This window comes from Tamandua tetradactyla, chromosome 13, assembly GCF_023851605.1.
Source record: "Tamandua tetradactyla isolate mTamTet1 chromosome 13, mTamTet1.pri, whole genome shotgun sequence".
NCBI lineage: Eukaryota > Metazoa > Chordata > Mammalia > Pilosa > Myrmecophagidae > Tamandua > Tamandua tetradactyla.
In genome coordinates, this window is record NC_135339.1 from 37,500,441 (window position 1) to 37,522,058 (window position 21,618).

The window sequence follows — 21,618 nt, forward strand, 5'->3', positions numbered from 1 at the left end:
AAAGCAAACTGTTTCTGGTGGTCCTTACTAATAGCTATTGAGAAAAAAGCATTTGCCAGATCAATAGCTGCATACCAGGTACCAGGGGATGTATTGATTTGCTCAAGCAATGATACTACATCTGGAACAGCAGCTGCAATTGGAGTTACCACCTGGTTGAGTTTACGATAATCCACTGTCATTCTCCAAGACCCATCTGTTTTCTGCACAGGCCAAATAGGAGAGTTGAATGGGGATGTGGTGGGAATCACCACCCCTGCATCTTTCAAGTCCTTAAGAGTGGCAGTAATCTCTGCAATCCCTCCAGGAATACGGTATTGCTTTTGATTCACTATTTTGCTTGGTAGGGGCAGTTCTAGTGGCTTCCACTTGGCCTTTCCCACGATAATAGCCCTCACTGCACGAGTTAGAGAACCAACGTGGGGATTCTGCCAGTTGCTCAGTATGTCTATGCCAATTATACATTCCGGAACTGGGGAAATAACTACAGGATGGGTCCGGGGGCCCACTGGACCCACTGTGAGACGGACCTGAGCTAAAACTCCATTGATCACCTGGCCTCCATAAGCCCCCACTCTGACTGGTGGTCCAGAGTGACGTTTTGGGTCCCCTGGAATTAATGTCACTTCTGAACCAGTGTCTAATAATCCCCGAAATATCTGATCATTTCCTTTTCCCCAATGCACAGTTATCCTGGTAAAAGGCCGTCGGTCTCCTTGGGGAAGACTTAGAGGAAGGTTAACAGTATAAATTTGTGGCAGTGTAACAGGTTTCTTCCCCATAGGGACCTGGTCTCCCCTTCATTCAAGGGGCTCAGGGTCTGTAAACTGTTTCAAGTCTGGAAATTGGTTAAGGGGCCGTAACTCTGTGTTTTTGTAATTCAGGTTAGACTTCTGTTCACTTGACCTAGAACTCTTTTGTTTATACAGCTCCAACAAGAATTTAGTAGGCTGCCCTTCTATTGTATTTCTAGGCACCCCATGATTTACTAGCCAATGCCACAAATCTCTGCGTGTCATATAATTTTGATGCCTCCTTTGAGTTTGTTGTCTATTATAATACCCACGTCTACCCTGTCTTTGGTGATTAAGTGCTGCCACCTGGCTTCTGCCAACTCGGGATCCTGTCATCCCCATTGTGTTTAAGGATTCCAGCTCAGTGACAGCAGTTCCTACAGTAATATCTGACCTACAGAGAAGTGCAACCACAGAGCTCTTGAGGGATGATGGTGCTAGTCTCACAAATTTATTTCTCACTGTTCTGGTAAAAGGTGCATCCTCTGGACATTCCTGGGGTGTAAGAGCAGGCTTTGCATGATAAATCCACTCTAACATCCCAATCTCTCTAAGCCTCTGGATCCCCTCATCTACATTATACCAGGGCAGTTCTGGCATTTCAACCTCAGGTAATGTTGGCCACCTTTTGATCCATGTTTCAACCAACCACCCAAACAAGCTGTTAACACCTTTTCTAACTGCTCTAGCTATAACATTGAATGCAGAACCTCTGCTTAGTGGGCCCATATCAATAAATTCAGCCTGATCCAGCCTTATATTCCTCCCACCATTATCCCACACTCTTAAAATCCATTGCCACACATATTCCCCTGATTTCTGTCTATATAAATTGGAAAACTCACACAGTTCTTTTGGAGTATAACGTACCTCCTCATGTGTGATATTTTGTACCTCACCTTTAGGGGCCTGTTGGGACTTTAGTCTAGTTATAGGTCTAGAAGAAATGAGGGGTGGTGGGGGTGGGTCATGAAAAGAATTAGAAATATCTTCCAAGCCATTTGCTTCAGGGCTTTCATTTGCAGTTTCATCTGGTGAAACAGGATTAATAATTCTAGGGCTAATCCCTTCAGGAGGAGGTTGGGTGGCCAATTCCTCAAGGCAGGCTGGAGGTGGGGCGGCTGTGTCCTCAGGGCAGATTATTACAGGGTTATCTAAAGAAGGCTCAGCATGGTCTAGGGTTTCAACCTCACCCCCAACATCATTATCAATCCAAATGTCACCATCCCATTTTTCAGGGTCCCACTCCTTTCCAATCAATGCCCTCACTTTAACGGCAGACACCATGCAAGACTGAGATTTCAGTTTACGTTGTAAAGTTGCTACTCTAACAATAAGATTCTGAGTCTGATTTTCAGAGATCTCAAGTCTACGGCTACAGGAAATAAAATTTTCCTTCAGGATACTCATAGAAACCTCTACATCTTTCAGACGGCACTTAAGCTTCTTGTTTGAAGCCTTAAGCCCATCCCTTTCACCCTTTAATGTAGACAGTGTATCTAACAACAACCAACCAACATCTCTATAACTCTTATTCCTACAAAACTCTGTAAAGGTGTCAAAAACATTATCCCCCAGAGTCTGGCTTCGTACAAGCGAAGCATTAGGAGAATCGAATGATGATATTTTGACTATCTCCTTTGCCAACTCAGTCCATGGATTGGGAGTGTCATTCTGCTTACGGGAATCAGAGTCCTTAGTGTCTCTGAGCCCAGTCAGAGTAGAAAACCATTCATAAAAACCCATTTTTAAGATACTGTTCCTTAAGAGCCACTCCTGGTACCAAGATGTATTAGTTAGGGTTCTCTAGAGAAACAGAACCAACAGGGAACACTTGCAAATATAAAATTTTTGAAAGTGTCTCACGTGACCGTAGGAACGCAGAGTCCAAAATCCACAGGGCAGGCTCCGAAGCCGATGACTCCAATGGATGGCCTGGATGAACTCCACAGGAGAGGCTCACCAGCCAAAGCAGGAATGCAACCTGTCTCCTCTGAGTCCTCCTTAAAAGGCTTCCCATGATTGCATTTAGCATCACTAATTGCAGAAGACACTCCTCTTTGGCTGATTACAAATGGAATCAGCTGTGGATGTAGCTGACGTGATCATGACCTAATCCTATGAAATGTCCTCATTGCAACAGACAGGCCAGCACTTGCCCAATCAGATGAACAGGTACCACAACTTGGCCAAGTTGACACCTGTCCCTAACCATGACACCTGTTAAGTAATGCTCCATACCTGTGCTAAAATGAAAATCAATACGAAAGCCTTTGGATGGTTTCACACACAATATGGCACAGACTAGTTCCTTCCAAATCCATTTAGGAAGAAAACTAAAAGGAATATTTGGGGTGATGTTTCACACATTTTGGGGGCGAGGGGTAAATGGTTTGTCAGTTGCGTTTTATGGAGCCCCTGGCAGTTAGAATCCTCTTTTCTTGAAAAAAGCCACAATCCTTAGCAGCAGCATCTCTGAAAGCATAGTCTTCAAGAACACAGTTGTGATACCACATGAGTACAATCTGTCTAAATCTAGGCCCTTTTCTCTATAGAACTAGTCAAAAAACATCCTTGAGTGGGTCTAGATTCACGCTAGCTGAGCCTAATTCCATTTTAACTATTAGCTAATACAGTGAGTTTTTAATTTGGTAAATCATTTGGTGAAATGACCAAATGACAAAATGTCTCTCTACCCGTGGCAGCTAGGTTTTAGTTGTAACTTGAAAAGAATGTTGACCAGATATTACCCTAGGCTCACCCGCCAGCCTCAGTGTTCTAATCTGTATCATCGGGATAGCAGTTCTTAACTCAGATAGTATTTGAAGAAAATAGGATTTAAATGAAGCACTTGAACAATAGGTTAGTGAAGTTTAAGCTGTTTTTATACATTTTTTTCCATTTAATCACTCAAGAGTAGTGAATCCACATGGTGCTTCTAAAATTGAAACAATTGGTTTAGAACATTCATGTTTACGTAAAACTCTACAAGAGGGGGTGCAAGGGTAGTTCAGTGGTGTGATTCTTGCTTGCCATGCAGGAGAGCCGGGTTCGATTCCTGCCCCATGTACTCCTCCACTCCAAAAAAGAAAAGAAAACTCAACAAATGGTGCTGTGATTATGGAATACTCACATGGAAAAAGAATGAAATATGACCCCCATTGTACAGCATGCAAAAAAAAATCAAGCTATTATTTACTTTAAGGGATATGTAGCTTTTGAAGTGGAAATAAAGCACCTCTTTATGTACCTGGAAAAAAAAAAAAAAAGGAAAAGCCAGACCCACAAGTGACACAGATGATAGAAATGTCTGCAAAGGTGTTACACAGTAATTATGTACATTCTCCATGTATTCAATAAGGGAGAGGAAAGCATGAGCATGATGAAAAAAATGGGGAATATAAAAATGACCCAAATTGACCTAGAGATAAAATATAATATCTGAAAATCAAAGGTAAAAAAAACTTGCTGTAAGTCCTTTGCAGATTTACGTTTGGGCTTCTTAAATGTTCCTAAAGGACTTTTAAAATTCAAGTTTACCTAACTGACCTAACTTTTTTCCCTCGAGTAGCTTTGTGTTCTGGCAACCACTATTGTGAAATTATTGACTTCAGGAACTTCCTACCCTCATTAGTCACTTGCATGTTGGGCGTGAAGCCTCCAGGTGTAAGGCCGCAGGGTACTGAAGAAAGTCCAGTTAAAGCCAAGTTTTCTGAGACTCGGTTTCCTCACTTACGTCTATTCTTTAGGTAAAGACCCCCAAAAAGAAAGAGATTCAACAGTATACGCCAATGATCATAGCAGCATTGTTCGTAATAGCCAAAAGGTGGAAATAACTCGTGTCATCTACAAATGAATGGATAAACAAAATGTATATACACACAATGGAATAGTATTCAGCCCTAAAAAGGAATGGAGTTCTGATACATGAACAACGTGGATGAACCTTGGCATCATGTTGAGTGAAATAAACCAGACACTGAAGAACAAATATTGTATGAGCTTGCTTATATGAAATAATTACAATAAGCAAACTCATAGAGAATCTAGAATATAAATATAAAATTGACATAGTAGGGGATTTCCTGATGGTAAAGTTTAGTGGTTCCATATTTTTTCTCCCATCCCTCAAGGGGATACTTTGCCAATACTTTTTGATTATCTGCTTAATATACTGTAGGATGTTTCCAGCATTACATTAAGCTATACAAGATTAAAGGACCTCTTTCTTATTCTGGGGTCCCTGTGTTTCAGTTGTTCAAATGAGCTATACAGATAGGTTGAGTTAGATTATGTGCTACAGAAAATTTCAGTTTCAGATCAAATAAAACTTTCTTCCTGTGATCTCAAAGATTATGTGTGTTTCTAAAATATAGACATTGTCTTCCTTACCCCTGTGTTCTGAATTACTTTAACTCCAACCTGATTGGCTTTATTCTTATGTCTAAATATCAGGTTATATTTATATATACACACACACACACACACGCACACACACACACACACACACTATGTCAAACATTAAGAACACCCAAAACAATAGGCCTTACCCTTGATCTTGAGGCTTACTCTTGTGAAGCTTGTGTAGGTAGCAGAGAAGTTTAAACTACCTATAGACATGCCTAAAAGTTACTTCTGGAGAACCTCTTTTGTTGCTCAGATGTGGCCTAAATCTCCTAAGCCCAACTCTGCAAGTGAAATCATTGCCCTCCCCCCTACATGGGACATGACATCCAGGGGTGAAAGTCTCTCTGGCGACATGGGAGATGACTCTCAGGGATGAATCCGGCCCTGGCACCAGGGGATCAACAATTCCATCCTGACCAAAAAGGGAAAAAGAAATGTAACTAATAAAGTATCAGTGGCAGAGAGAGTTCAAATAGAGTTGAGAGGCTGCTCAGGAGGTTGCTGTTAATGCAAGCTTCAGTTAAACATTGCTACCTATCATAACCTGCCAGATCCCAACCAGGACCATTCCAACCAATCTTGAAGAACACCTAGGACAATATGTAAGATTCCACAACAGTTCCATGCACTGGTGTAACTTTCCAGAAACCTACAACCCCCAGATGGGTCCCTGGACCAGATAACTCCTAAAACCTAGAAGTCTCAGTCTCTCCAGAACATCAGCTAGTTCCATCTCCCTACCCCATATTAGTGACTAGACCCTTCCAACATGAAAAAGTTAGAATGGCCGTAGCCCAAATACCCCTAAAGAAAGGGATAGAAAGATCAAAGGTGATGGTGGAGCTATACAGAGAAGAGAGGATTTAACAAATGAATATGATTGCTGAATCATTAAATTGATGTCACTTTTAGTCTTCACTATCTTAGAGAAGCTAGAAGTAAAAACCTAAAATTGTGGAATTGAAACCCATGTCAAACTCTGAAATATGTTGTACAACTAATTGTGGTGCTGTGCTTTGAAATATATTGCTTTTTTGTATATATATGTTATTTTTCACAAAAACAGAAAGGAAAAACGTCGATTGTGGTGGTAAAAAAATATTTAAGCTTTCTAGCCTCCTGTATTCTGGAGCAGCTGAAGGAAAAATCTGAGAGGATTGTATGGTAGCCCATGACAAACTCTGGGATCTGTTCTATAACTGCTTGTTGAAGAGTGCTTTGAAAACTATTGCTTTTTAAAATTTCTTTGCTTTGTATATATGTTATACTATACAATAAAAACTTAAAATACATATATATAAACCAGCCTCTCGAAATCCAGAAATAATAATTACCAGGCCAGACTAAATGTGTCTGCTATAAAGGCTTACAATCTAGGCCCCTGTTTTCTTGTAGGCAATTTCTAAAGGAGTAGAAACAGCTAACATTTTTGAAGAAATAAAAGACAGCTGTCTATTTCAAATATTTGCATATATTTGAACATGTACTTATTTACACACACCTATTGCCAGGGGATCACAAACTCAGAAGCCCACAGGGGCCACACTGTGTGGTGGGTAGGAGTGACCACTGTGGCCCTGAGGAGGGGCAGCCATTACTCAGGTCCAGCTAATTGTGAATGCAGGATGGTCCCTGCCTATGACCTTATTCTTCAAGGGAAATTAGGAATCTAGAATTTTTTTATGAAAGTCTCCCTCATTTTAAATTAGAAAGTATTTTGAAGTTCAATGAATCCTTCAAGCCAAATGGCAGGAGACAGTACCACCACCAGCCCTCCACCCCACCTGCAGAAGATATGGTACAGTGCCTCACACCCCTTCACCAGCCTGACACCACCACAGACAGCCGTGCCCCTTGCCAGGGTCCCTCATCCAGCCTGGGGCCGCCTCAGACTCTCCAAAGCCTCATAGGTGGCACAACCTAGAAAACTCCCGGTCATTGTCCCTAGGGCATCTTCCACCAATGGGTGGAGGGAGTTGGTGAATCAAAGTCCCCACATCCCTGTCATCTGGCCAGACATTTCTGAGCATGTTTCAGTTGTCAAGCAACTCCATTAGGATTTAACTCTAGTTGCCCACAGAGCTCACATGCTCGTTAAGACATCCTTCCTCAATCTCCACTCTCTCCTGTTTCCTAGAATCACCTCCCAAATAAATTTCCTGCTCCCAACTTTTTGTCTTGGGGTTTGCTTTCAGGGAACCCACAAGGTCACCATGTAGACAACTGCCCTCGCCCCCAGGCTTTTGCACATGCTGTTCCTTCTGTCAAAAACACTCTTCACCCAAACCCCCCTGTTTTCCAAGAATCTGCTTAAATGTCATTTCCTCTGAAAAATGGCGTTTTCCTTTTCTTTCCTTTCATCAAGCTGTGAGATCCCACTGTGAGCCCTTTCCCCAGACACAGCACTTGCCAAGCTTGCTTATAGCTTATTGAACAGCAGGAAACAGACTCCAAAAGGGAAGAAGCTACAGTTTTCTTGCTCCTTTACCTGAGATCTTTATTTCTTTATATTGTTTGGAACCCCTGTGTAGTGTCCTTTCCTTTCAGGATAAAGAACTCCCATTAGCATTGCTTGTAAGGCAGGTTTAGTGGTGACAAACTCCCTCAGCTTTTGTTTATCTGGGAATGTCTTAATCTCTATGTCATTTTTTTTGAAAGAAAGTCTCACTGGATGTAAAATTCTTGGTTGGCAGTTGTTCCAGCCATTTAAGCATTTCAACCCACTGCCTTCTTGCCTCCATGGTTTCTGATGAGAAATTGGCACTGAGGATCACTGGAGCTTCCTTGTTGCTTTTCTCTTGCAACTTTTCAGAGCTCTCTCCTTGTCCTTTGCATTCAGCAGTGTGGTCGATATATGAGGATGTGTATTTTTCTTCCTGTTTATCCTGTTTGATGTTCTCTGACCTTTTTAGAGGTGCATATTCATGTCTTTTGCTAAATTTTGGAAGTTCTCTGTTATTATTGCTTTGAATATTCCTTCTGCCTCTTTCTTCTCCTTGGACTCTCCTACTGTGCATATCGGTATGCTTAATGGTATCCCCAAAATCTTGGGCTGTTTTTATCTTTTATAATTCTTTTTTCTTTCTGCTCCTCAGCCTGACTGATTCCAACTTTTGTGTCTTTGAGTTCACTGATTCTTTCTTCTGCCAGTTCCAATCTGCTCTTGAGACATCTTGGGAATCTTTCATTTCAGTTACGTGGTCTTTAACACCATTAGTTATGTTTGATTCCTTTTTAACATTTCTATCTCTTTACTAAGATTTTCATATTGCTTGTTCATTGTTCTCCTGATATGCTGTAGTTCTTTCTCTGAGTTTTCCTTCCTCTCCTTGAGCATTTTTAAGATTTTTTTTTTTTTTTTACTATTTTTAACTGGAAAACTCTGAGCCAGGTCACAGCTGGTTAAGATTATTTTTAAAAAGTATTTCATATGTCCATATTCTCACCTTCTTCATTGCTATTTTCTAGATGTTTATCCTTTTCCTTTGGATGGGTCTACATTTCCTACTTCTTTGTTTGCCTTGTTTCCCTTTTATTTATTGTACACTGTACATTTTAATATTTTAAAATGTTAACTGTGGGATTTATTTCCTGAGATGTTTGTTTCTTGATTTTGTAGCCAACTGATGACAAGACAGAGATTTTATTCAGCTTCAGCTCTGCTATCAGGAAGATCCACCTAAGGCTAATGCAGAGTGCAGGGTCCTCCCTGTCTTTTGGGCCTGGGCTTGTGCTTGTTAGTTATTTTGAAGTTCTCCTGTTTACAGAGAACTGCCCCCTCTATTTCCCAGGAGACAGAACTTCCTTTCCAGGTGTTTAAAGCAGGTAAGACTTTGCCCCAGGCTTTCCACCTCTACAGTTTCTTATGCTCTTTTCATTGTCTCTAATTGCTTTTGCCTGGAGGGAAAATTCTGGAAGGCGCACACCAGAGAAGAGTTTCCCAAGTTAGGCTTTCCCAGCCACAACAAGTCTAGGGATGCACAAAGTGGGAACAGACAGGCTCCAAAGTGCCTTGGGGAGGGAGTCAGGAAAGGCACCAGGCGCATATTCCATGGCTCCCCAAAGTGCACTTTCTTGCCCTTCCCAACAAATGCAGCTCTTTAACTAACTGTCCCTTGAAGCCCTGAGGAAGTTTGCATCTTTATGTCTGTTTAGCCACCTTGGTCCAGAGTGGATTGGAATGACTGACCTCAGAACTAGGACCCCGTGATCCCAAGTTGCTAATCAAAAGCCATGATCAGCAGTCTGCCGTGTTCACTCCTGATCTTGGGGAAGAAGCTATTTATGCCCCCTTCTGTCAACAGCAAGTTAGCCAGGGGCTGGTCTCCTATGGCAGCCCACCATGTGAGTGAGTGATGGGTGCTGGTAACCACATGTGTGGAGAGATCAAGTTACTAGTCTTTACTGTAATTTATCAGCCTCTTTCTCCTGCTCTTCCCTGGATGCTCTACAATGTTCTACTAGACTCCAGAGTTTCAAAATAGTTGTCTCAGACAGTTCCTGCCTGTTTAATAGTTGTTCTGGCAGAAGGGCTGAATCCTGAAACTTCCTATTCTGACTTCTTCCCATGCCAAGTATCTGCCTCAATTGTTTCTTACATTGCTTTCATTGTCTCAAGCTTCTTTTGCCTAGGGGGCAAATTTTGGGAGAGGGGGCATGCTGGAGATGAGTTTCCCAAGTCAGTCTTTTCTAGCTGGAACAATGCCAGGGACCCACAAAAGAGCCCCGACTGGCCCTGGGGAGGAGATGTGACAGGAGCCAGGAAGGCACCAGGAGCTTCTTCCACAGCTCCCCAGAGCTGCACATTCTTGACTCATCCCCTGCATAACCAAAGCAGTCCTTCGACTCCTTTTGCAGATATAAGGAAGCATACCATCCTTAAGTTTCCTCTTCTGCCTTTATCTGGGGTGGCTGGAACACTGTCTGTGCTCAGAGCCTGGCTCCCAGTGATCTGAAGTAGCTAGTAAAAGGCAGTGGTCAGCAATTGTCTCACTCACCCCAACCAACCCCCAACCTTGGAGAAGTTGATTTTTATGTCTCTCTCTAGTATCAGCAGGCTACGTGGGGGCCTGACCCTACTGTCTGCTATGAGAGTGGGGGGTGGGCACAGATAACTGCTGCACAGAGAGAGTGATTTAATGTTATTTATCGTAATTTACCAGCCTCTTTGTCTGGTTCTTCCCTGAACACTATCCAGGATTCTACTGGATTCCAGAGTTCTGATACAGTTGATTCAGACAGTTCCTGACTGTTTAATAGTTGTTCTGGTGGAGGGACTGATTCCTAGAGCTTCCTTCTCTACCACTTCCCACAATTCCCTCTGGCATAGGGCATTTGAGGAATGAAGGGAGTTTATAATGGCTAGAGCTTGCGTGTGTGTATGAAAAAGAGAGAAGGGAAAAGAATAGGGTCGTTGGGGTGAAAATTGACATCCAGCTGGAGAGAGGCCTACACCTGAAGTTCCTGGCAAGTCCAGCGCTAATCATAAGTGGTATGTGGATGCATGAGGGTCTGTGAGAATTCAGTCTTTTTTGTGACCCTCAAGGGAAAGGATAGCCAAGATTTAAGACAGGACTAAAGTGTTTCTGGGGTCTCTCAGCTGTGATGACATCTAATTTTCCCCTATAGTCTTGCTCTGCTCAAATATGACATGGTTTCATCAGGAAAGTTGGGCCCATGTGTCTGAATTTAAAGGGGATGATGAGTCAGGCAGGGGTGTGCTGGTAAGTATTTAACAGCCAGCTCTCTGGAATAATAAACCCTGATTTGTCATGTTTGCCAATTTCCATTTTATAAACACTCCCTACTATGGCCAAGTTCAAGCCACCAACATGAAATGGCTGACTTGGAGTTGGGAAGAGATGTGCAGCAGCACACCATCATGTAGTATTTCCACCAAACACACACAGTAAATGTAAACAACCTCAAGAACACAGATAGTAGTAAAATGTAGTAGGTTGGAAAGTGGAGAGTTTTGAATATCTATTACCTTTGTTTTTAATATAATTTTTAAAAATTATACATTTTCATAATTTAATTTTAATAGTGGCTGTGTTTAAAGACTGGCTCACAAAATTCCTGGAAATTTAACAATTGACTCTTGTAAGCTTTTCTGAGTAGGCTCTAGCATAATGTCCCATTGTCAAGTGCAGAGGTGACAGTAGGGGAAATTATGTGGAGAATCTCAAACCACAAGCACAGTTGCAGTCCCACAGTGAGCTTAGATGTGGACTTGGCATATGAAAGGCTCTTCCTGGGTCTGGGAGGGACTACCTCAGTGATCTTAAGATGGCTGGGACAGTTGTAACTGTGGGAAATCTCATGTGTCAAGTGCAAGACTGTTGCTTAGACCTGGATACCCTTACCTCAGGAGATTAGGTATGCAGATTTCTCATAACATAGTAGACACATTCAGCCTGTTTCTTATCTGTATAATAAAAGTAATATTTTTAAGTTCATTAATAAAGTATTTACATTTGCAATGATATGATGTTGTGCTGCTTTGAAACTGTTATGTACCCCAGAAAAGCTATGTTTTTTTTTTGTAATCCAGTCTTATGGGGGCAGAACTATAATTTAGTGAGGGTCCTTTTGATTAGTTTGTTTCCATGGATGTGATCCACCCAATTGGGAATGGGATCTTTTGACTAAGTGGTTTTCATAGAGAGGTGTCTCCACCATTCAAGATGGATCTTAATCCACTTACTGGAGTCCTTTAAGAGGGTACCATTTTGGAAAAAGCTCAGAGCTGACACAGAGACATTGGAGATGCAGAAAGAAAATGCCCCCTGGGAAACTGTTTGAAACCAGAAACCAAAGGACCAGCAGAAGCCAGCCACAACCTTCCCAGCTGACGAGATTTTCCAACACCACCAGCTTTTCTTAAGTCAAGCTATCTTTCTTGGATGCCTTAGTTGGACATTTTTACAGCCTTAAAACTGTAAACTTGTAATTTAATAAATTCCCTTTATAAAAGCCAATCCATTTCTGATATATTGCTTCCCAGCAGTGTTAGCAAACTAAAATAGATGTCATGAATTTGCTTTAAAATAAATCTTGGGGAGGATAGGGAAGTGAGCATCGGCACAGAGGGAAAAAAAAGCTTGGCAGTATGTCTGCCTAAACCGGATTTGAGCATTCATTGTGCTATTTTCTGTTTTTCTATGTGCTTAAATTTTTCATAGTAAATATTTCAAAAATGGAGGGACTAGAATGAAGAGATTTTGAGAATAAGAAGGAAAAGGGGAGTCTTGGGAGAGCAGTGCTACAAATGCCACCATAAAGAATTCTAATTTTTACACCAAGGCGAGAGGAATGTTTCAACCATCACCGTCCCAAATTATAGATATGATGATAAGTTCCTCTTAACTGAGTCATATTTATGGATTTGTGGGTTATGACTCTGGGCAATTGTTTTGGCGTGAAATTGAAACCAAGAAAATGTTCTCTCTTTTATTCCCTTTTTGTCCCATCTGTGCCTTTCTGCAGATAATACGGCTTCCCATTAGCTTGGGGAAAGGCCACTGCATGCAGTAGTCCCATGTTCTAACTTCTTGTTGGAATTGATGTTGCTGTCACTATGTTTGGGGTTGCTCTTATGGAATTTTGAGAGCGTAAGAAGCTTGGGATGAATTCTCATAGCTTGGGATCCTGAAGAAGTTACATTAGTAATGAGGATTCTGAAGAAGCAATTTCCACTTAACCAAGTATCAGACAGAGTGAGATACCAACGAACATGTGTGAGCTGAAGAACAAGATTGAGGTGAGAAAGTCATTGGCCTTTTATCACTTTAGCTTTTCAATACCATTTTGAAAATCAGTGTTCAACTTCTGAGCACTTTCAAATTGCTGGCCTTTTCTCTTTTGTGGGTGCTCATGATGACTCAATGTATAATCTTGCTGGTACCCCAGGTTGGGTAGCAAGCCTGAGCATAAATCAAGGTGAGATATAAAATAAAAACAATCCTCTTGAGGCTCTGATAGTGGATGATGAGCTTTCTATCCTATTTGACCAATTTCAGACCTCTGGAATAGCTTCTAACATGTTTGTTTCTCTAGCCCTAGATTAATAATAGAATAGTAATAAAAAGTATTTTAACTGGCCATTTGATTATGGGCAGCACATTTCTGATACTCTGAACTCCTTCTCTAACTGTCACTGGACAAAGGCAGTGGATTCTTTGGCTTGACATGGTCAATAACCAATTCCTGAAACACCAGGGGTTCAAAGAGAGAAAGTTTATTACTAGGCACATAGTAGGAGAGCAGATGGCCTAGCAGCCTAAAATCTGTCTCCCTGAACTACAGTAATTCTGATAGTTTTATTAGAGAAAAAGATGAGCAAAGGTTTAGGATAATAAGCTCAGTGGCCTCAGATGATGTAATTAGAGGTGATCTGATTATTGAGCATGCACAGATTGATTACATGTTTAGTATGCCAGTTTGAAAGTATTATGTACCCCAGAAAAGCCATATTTTAATCCTGACCCAATCTTGTGGGAGCAACCGTTTCTTTTAATCCTGATTCAACACTGTAGTCTGGAAAATTTTAATCAGATTATCTCCATGGAGATGTGATATGCCCAGTTGTGGGTGTTAACTTTTGATTTGCTGGAGATATGACTCTACCCATTCCTGGTGGGTCTTGATTAGTTTACTGGAATTCTTTAAAAGAGGAAGCACTTTGGAGAAATGACAGAAACAATAGAAGCCTCAGAGCTGACAGAGCAGAAACCTCAGAGCTGACAGAAACTTCACAGCAGAGCTGACACAGTGCAGACACGTGGAGAAAAGAGACATGAATGTTTGGAGATGCTTGGAGCCCAGCAGACGTTGCCATGAGATGTTAAGCAAGCCAGAACCTGGAAGGAACCAAGGGAAGCCAAGAGATGAGAGCCAGCCCTGGAGAAGTGAAGTGAGGAACCCCTGCAGGAACAGAGGCTGGAAGCAATGGAGCCCAGGAGCAAGGGACCAGCAGATGCCAGCCAGGTGACCACCCAGCTGTCAAAATTGTTCCTGACCCATCGGCCTTTCTTGAGTGAAGGTAACCTCTTGGTGGTGACTTAATTTGGACACTTTCACTTCCTTAGAACTGTAAACTTTTGTAACTTATTAAATTCCTCTTTTAAAAAGCCATTCCAGTTTTGGTATATCACATTCCGGCAGCTAACAAACTAACACACTTCGTTACAGAACCTATGTAAGAAAATGGTGGAATGAGGTCTAAGTGACTTGTAGGTTAAAGTCTAAGCTACTGTGCATGTCAGACAGGCCCATTTTGGTTAGATCCAGTCTATCTTATAAAGATGACTTTTGACTTGGGGTGTATTAGTTCTGACCTGACCTAAGACCCTTCATTAATAAGCATTAGTGGCTGTCTTTAGTGATTACAAGATTCTAAAGTTGAAAAACTGGACAACTGGGTACAAATGAAGGTTAATCACAAGATTTTTACAATAAGAGGGACAGAAGATAAGGGCTGTACAATCATTATCAAAGATCAAGACATCTGGATTACAATTTAGAGATTTCAGGAATTTCCCTCTGTCTACTCCAATATACCAGAAAGCAGAAAGAAATATCTATATCATGATTCAGTAATCAAAACCATCCCTTAAATCCTGATTTCTTGGTTACACAAGGGGAACATCACACTTTTAATTGAACCAAATTCTTTAATAGAACTAAGTGTAGAGAAATGCTGGCTGGAGGGAGACTCCATAATCTTCTCTTACTCTCTTCTTAGTTTCTCTAACCAGGGAGAATTTGTTATTCTGACTGAGTTAGAGTCTAGGACAATGTCTATTCAGCCATAGAACTTGTAAAGGCTTGCTCAGATTTGATGGTACCCAGCTTTCCAACCATCTTCTTAACTCTAAAGAATCCTGCCTGCAAATTCCATCCCCTCATCTGATAAGAGGACCTTGGTTTCCTTGGTCCTAAAGAAGATGCTTTGGAAGCTAGTTGGGCTCAGCTATCCATAGTTAATTTACTGAGATGAAAATAGCAGCAGCTTGGAGGGGAAGAGAGAACTTTTATTTATAAAGCAATTAAAAGCCAGGGGTCTTTTATGTTACTCTCTGTGGGCTTTAGGAGAGCAAATGTCTTTAATTGGCATTAAGACCCTCAATTGTTAAGGAAATTTTATTGCCCTTCTGTGCTGGTTTGAAAGGAAGTATGCCCCCTAAGAAAAGCCATGTTTTAATATAAATCTCATTTCTTAAAGGTAGAATAATCCCTATTCAATACTGTATATTTGAAACTGTAATGAGATCATCTCCCTGGTTGATGTGATTTAGTTAAGAATGGTTGCTAAACTGGATTAGGGGATGACATGTCTCCACCCATTTGAGTGGGTCTTGATTAGTTTCTTAAATCCTATAAAAGAGGAAACATTTTGGAGAATCAGAGATTCAGAGAGATTCAGAGACATTCAGAGAGATTCAGAGACATTCAGAGAGACTCAGAGAGAGCAGAGAATGCTGCAGCACCACGATGCAGAGTCCACAAGCCAGCAACCTTTGGAGTTGAAGAAGGAAAGTGCCTCCCGGGGAGCTTCATGAAATAGGAAGCCAGGAGAGAAAGCTAGCAGATGATGCTGTATTTGCCATGTGCCCTTCCAGCTGAGAGAGGAGCCCTGACCATGTTCACCATGTGCCTTTCCAGATGAGAGAGAAACCCTGAACTTCATCGGCCTTCTTGAACCAAGGTATCTTTCCCTGGATGCCTTTGATTGGACATTACTATAGACTTGTTGTAATGGGGACATTTTCTCGGCCTTAGAACTGTAAACTAGAAACTCATTAAATCACCGCTTTTAAAAGCCATTCCGTTTCTGATATATTGCATTCTGGCAGCTAGCAAACTAGAACACCTTCCGACAAAGTATAGGTTATTCATGTTATCGACGTTTTTTATCTTTAATTCAATGAGAGTCTCTCCAAAAACTAGGGTGAAACACCTACATTTCAAACCTTGAACCAGGTTTGACCTGAAGTTGCATTTTTGTTTGTTTTCTCATGAAAATGGAATTATCTATAAGCTTGAATCGGCTTGGTTTATGCCTCTGAAGGAAAGTACAGCCTACAAACTCATACCCTGAGTTGCATTTTTGTTTGTTTTCTCATGAAAAATGGAATTATCTATAAGCTTGAATCGGCTTGGTTTATGCCTCTGAAGGAAAGTACAGCCTACAAAAAGGATACTAACACTCATCTACCTTAATCACTCCAGGTTCATCAGTTTATGAGCATTCACTCCCCTGGATTTACCCTCTTGTCCAGTCTGGACCAGAGTACATGGTTCAGTTGTGTTAAATGTGGCTCCATTTTTATTTTTGCAACAAAATATATGCTTTTATTGAAGCTAAACATGTATATTTTGAGAGGCTACAGTGTAGAGTTAAGAGTACTGGACCAGGCTGCCTGACTTCAGATACTGAATCTGACACCTGTAACCTCGATCAATTGCATAATCTCTCTGGGTCCATTTTCTCATCTTCCTCATAAAGGTGTGTGAGGACAAATGTGCTATTACATATTTCCATGTCCAGTGGCTTTGCTGCATTTGGATTGTCTTAAGATAAGTTCTGATGACAGAAGTCATTTTAGCGTGTCATAATCCTGAGGGATTTTTTTCAATATTCATTTTCTGAAAATGCAACTTAAAAAAAGACAATTGCATTCTTCAAAACCTACTTAATTTTCTTGGCAGAAGTGGTACATGAATGCTGGAGCTAAAATATATAAGATTCGTTTTCAGAATTTTTCCGAGTTTTATATAATCTCCTTTGAGTGCTGTGCTTTATTACGAATTACTTGTTTGCTTGATTCTTATGAAGTTCCTGCCTCCAAAATGTGATGACATATCTGTTAGTCTTGAAATCTGAGCAGAACTCTCAGCCTCTGAGAGCCACACCTGCATCAGCCACATAGTTTGCCCCCCCCCACCCTCACCCCATCTTGCACAAAATTTGTGGTTAAGCCAGCATTGAGCCAGACAGGGCAGAGAGACTGGGCAACAGTGTTTGAGTACAGCTTTTGTCACTTCCTTCCCACTGTCCCCCACCAACCCCAAGCCATTCCCATCTCTTTTTAAAAACGCTGGGTTGACTAAGAACAGGAAGCTAGTTTCCGGATAAATATTATTGCTGGAGGGAAATCCTGTGGTTACATGTTGCCAGTTACCTTCACGTTGGATGAAGTTTCTTGCAAGAATCTGGTCTCCCTTCCTCAAACAAAACTTCACTCACACGGAAGCCTGTGCGCTCCACTAAGGACCAGGGACGAGATGCTCATCTGTAACAGGGGTGTGCAGAGCTCGGTTCAGGGAGCACTTTGTCCTGCTCATCTGAGAGTGCGTGGAGGGGTAGTGGGGCTGCTGACAAGACATGTACTGGGCCCTAAATGTTATTGTTTGAAGATTTGCTTACCAGGTTCTCTGTTCCTTCATTCAACATGTATTTAACAGGTCAAGTTCTGCTTAGTAATTAAAGCCAAAGCCAGCTTTTTTAAATGAAAGCAGGTAAGAAAATACAGTTTCAATCCGTATTTCAAGGGAAGAGGCTTTTTCTTTTGTTATACTCAGTGGCAGTTTTTAACCACAACCTTTTTTTCCCCTCCACACCCATGTATCACCAAACACTGTATACCACATTAAAACAACAACAACAAAAAAAAATGACTTTTATTTTGAAATACTTTCAAATTTACAGGACAATTACAAAAATAATACAAACCCCATACAGGGAACTCCAACATACCCTACCTCTCTCTCCAGATACCCAGATCCACCAATATTAACCACATTTGCAGTATCATTCTAGCTATCTATCCCTCCTTCTGTCAGTCCATCTGTATCTCTATCCATCTATCTATGTATCTGTCATTGGAGAACAGATTGTATCCATCATGCTCCCTGAACCCCTGATACTGCTAAGTACATTTCCAAAGAGCAGGGATATTCACTTAGGTATGCCCCTTAAGTGCAGTTATCATGTTCTAGAAATTTAACATTGACTTAAAGTTTACGGTCTACATTCTGTTTTTTTCATATGTCCCAATAATGTCCTTTTTTTTAGCCTTCTTTCCTCCCTTGTTAGACACTGCCCAGGACCATGTATTGCCTTTTAATTGTCATTATGTCTTAGTTGTCTGTATTTTCCTCCCTCCCTCTGCCTTTCTTCTTTTTTATTATTATTGTGGAACATGTTTGCAACATAAGCTTTCCCATCTCACCTCCCCCTAAGCAGACCATTCCATGGGATTAACCACACTCACTGTGTTGTGTGTACTACCCTCACCACCTTCCAATGCTAAAACTTTCCCATCTCTCTCAACAGAAACCCTGCACCCATTTTGCACCAATTCCTTCTGTTCACCTGCCCCCTATCCATGGCAGCCTGTACTTTAAATTTCTGTCTTTATGAGCTGGTATATTCTCTGACATTTTCTTTGTAGTCATCCTGGGGCTTAAATTTAACAACCTAAATCTACAATAATCTCAATTACTTTGATCTCAATTTAATGTAGTATATACAACCATGTTGCTTTACCTCGTTGTCCCCCCTTAATGTAGTTCTTGTCACAGATTGCGTGTTTATACTTGTCAGTACAAAATGACTGCTTTCTTATTAAATTTTATACATTTGCCTTTTAGATCCTATAGGAAGCAAAAAGTGGAGTTACAAACCAAAATACAAATAGTACTAGCATTTTTATTTATCCCAGTTGTTGCCCTTCCAGAGGTCTTTATTTCTTTATGCAGCTTCTGTCATTGTCTATTGTCCTTTCCTTTCAGCCTGCACAACTCTCTTGAGCATCTCTTGTAGGCCGATCTCGTGGTGATGCACTTTCTCAGTTTTTGTTTATCTAGGAATGTCTTAATCTCTCCCTCATTTAAAAAAAAATTTTTATTAGAAAAATTGTGGGTTTACAGAGTAATCATGCATAAAATACAGGATTCCCATATACCCCCCCACCACCAACATTTGCATTTTTGAGGAAAATTTGTTACCAGTGGTGATAGTACTTCTTTTTGGTAATTCTTTTTTTTTTCCAACCATAGTTACATTTGTTACAATTGGTGAAAGATATTAAAGTAATACTATAACTACTGTCCATAGTTTACATAGGGGCATTTTCCCCACAGTCCCAACCTGTTATTATTATTTTCTTTTCATGAATGTCTTTATTTTATTACTTATCTGCCCATAGACTGGATACAGGGGGAATAAGTCACAAGGTTTTTACAATCACATGACCACAAGATGAAAGCTATATAGTAATACAATTATTATCAAAGATCAAGGATTACAGTTCAGCAATTTCAAGTATTTCCTTTTGGCTATTCTAATACACTAGAAACATCTGTACGATGAGTTGGTAGTCATAGTCATTTGTTAAATCCTAATTTCTTAGTTACAACTCTTCCTTCTCATTTGATCATTCTCTCAGTCTTCAGAGATATGTCTCCTCATTTTTCTAAGATAGTTTTGCCAGATATGGAACTCTGGGTTGGAATTTTTTTTTTGCTTTCAGCACTTTGAGTATCATCCCACTGCCTTCTTGCTTCCATGGTTTCTTACGAAAAATCTGCATTTAATTTTAATTAAGGTAGCTTTGTGTGTGACATGTTACTTCTCCCATGCCCTTTTGAATTCTCTCTTTATCTTTGGCATATGACAGTTTTATTATAATATGCTGTGGCATGGGTCTATTTGGGTTTATCCTCTCTGGAGCTCCTTGAGCATCTTGGATATGTGTGTGTGTGTGTGTGTGTGTGTGTGTGTGTATTTTTTTCACATGGGCAGGCACCGGGACTCGAACCTGGGTCTCCAACATGGCAGGTGAGAACTCTGCCTGGTGAGCCACTGTGGCCCACCCTATATTTTTGTCTTTCATTAAATTTGGGATGTTTTCAGCCATTATTTCTTTGAATATCCTCTATACCCCTTTCTCTCTTTCTTCTCCTTCTGGGACTCCCAAAATGTGGATATTTGTATACTTGATGCTGTCCACAGTCTCTTAAGACTCTGTTCACTTTCCTTTATTCTTTCTTCTTTCTGCTCCTCAGACTGGATAATTTCAATTTTCTTATCCTCATGTTCTCTGATTCTTTCTTCTGCCAATTCTAAACTGCTACTGAACTCATCTAGGAAATTTTTTATTTCTGGTACTGTGGTCTTCAGCTTTGTTTGGTTCCTTTTCATAATTTTCATATCTCTATTGATATTCTCTTTGTATTCGTTAGTCATTTTCCTGATTTCCTTTAGTTCTTTGTCCATGTTTTCCTTTAGCTAAGGAAAAAATGGAGCTGAAGGACAATTTTTTTTAGAAGTCTTTGTCTGGTATGCCTGAGGTTTCTCTGTGCTACTTATTGATAGATTATAATGCTTTAATTTATTTTCTCCTTTGCCAAGGCCATCACTTCCTGTTTCTCAGTATGTTTTGTAATCTACTATTGAAACCTGGACATTTTGATATTATAATATGTTATCACTGGAATTTGGATTCTGAGATGTCTGCTCCTTAAGCTTGTATCCAACTAGTGTTATGACAGAGTTTTTCTAGATTGCCAGGAGCTAGCAAAGGAAAGAAAAAGAAAGCACATTTCCCAGACTTTAAAGATTTACTTGTGTAAGTGCTCTCCTTCAGACCTTATCCATAAAAGAGTTGAGAGAATATCTTCAGGCCAAAATGTAGGGGTCTCTCTGGCACACAGATCTTGCCTTAGGCATGCACATATAACCCTAGGAATACACCCCCTTACATAGATATTAGTACCCTCCTTCCCTAGTAAACAGTTTCCTTCTGACCCTGGGCACTGCACTGTATGTTCCACAGCTAGCAGTCCCTTGCAGGAGGCAGCATGATGTGCCTGCTCTCCCACAACAGTCTGTAGAAGAACTCTGTAAGCTGCCTTCTACATGCAGGGCATGTTCTAGGACAGTTCCTCAGGCCACCAGCAAACAGATTGGGACAGACAAAACCACTATTTGCATGAGGGTTGCTCTGCTTCTTCCAGAACCAACACCAGAAATCTACTCACTGGAAGTGTGAGCTGCCTCCAAGTAAAGCCAGTGAGGGGAGGGGTGGGGCCAACCAGGGTACAAGGAGATCCTACTGTTTTTTTGGGGGGCTGCATGGGCAGGCTCCAGAAATCGAACCCAGGTCTCTGGCATGGCAGGTGAGAATTCTGCCATTTGAGCCACAGTTGCCTGCCCGATCCTACTGCTTTCAAGTGGCCTTTTTCTTGAATTGGCACTCACCCTGTTATTGCAGTCTTTTAACTGTTTTCTGAAGCTTTGAGAAAGATGTTTCTGCTAGTTCTTGCTGATTATTCAGTGTTTCTGTGGAGTAACAGAGCCCTGAAGTGTCCTTACTTAGCCATCTTGATCAGAGAGGGCTATGACATTTTT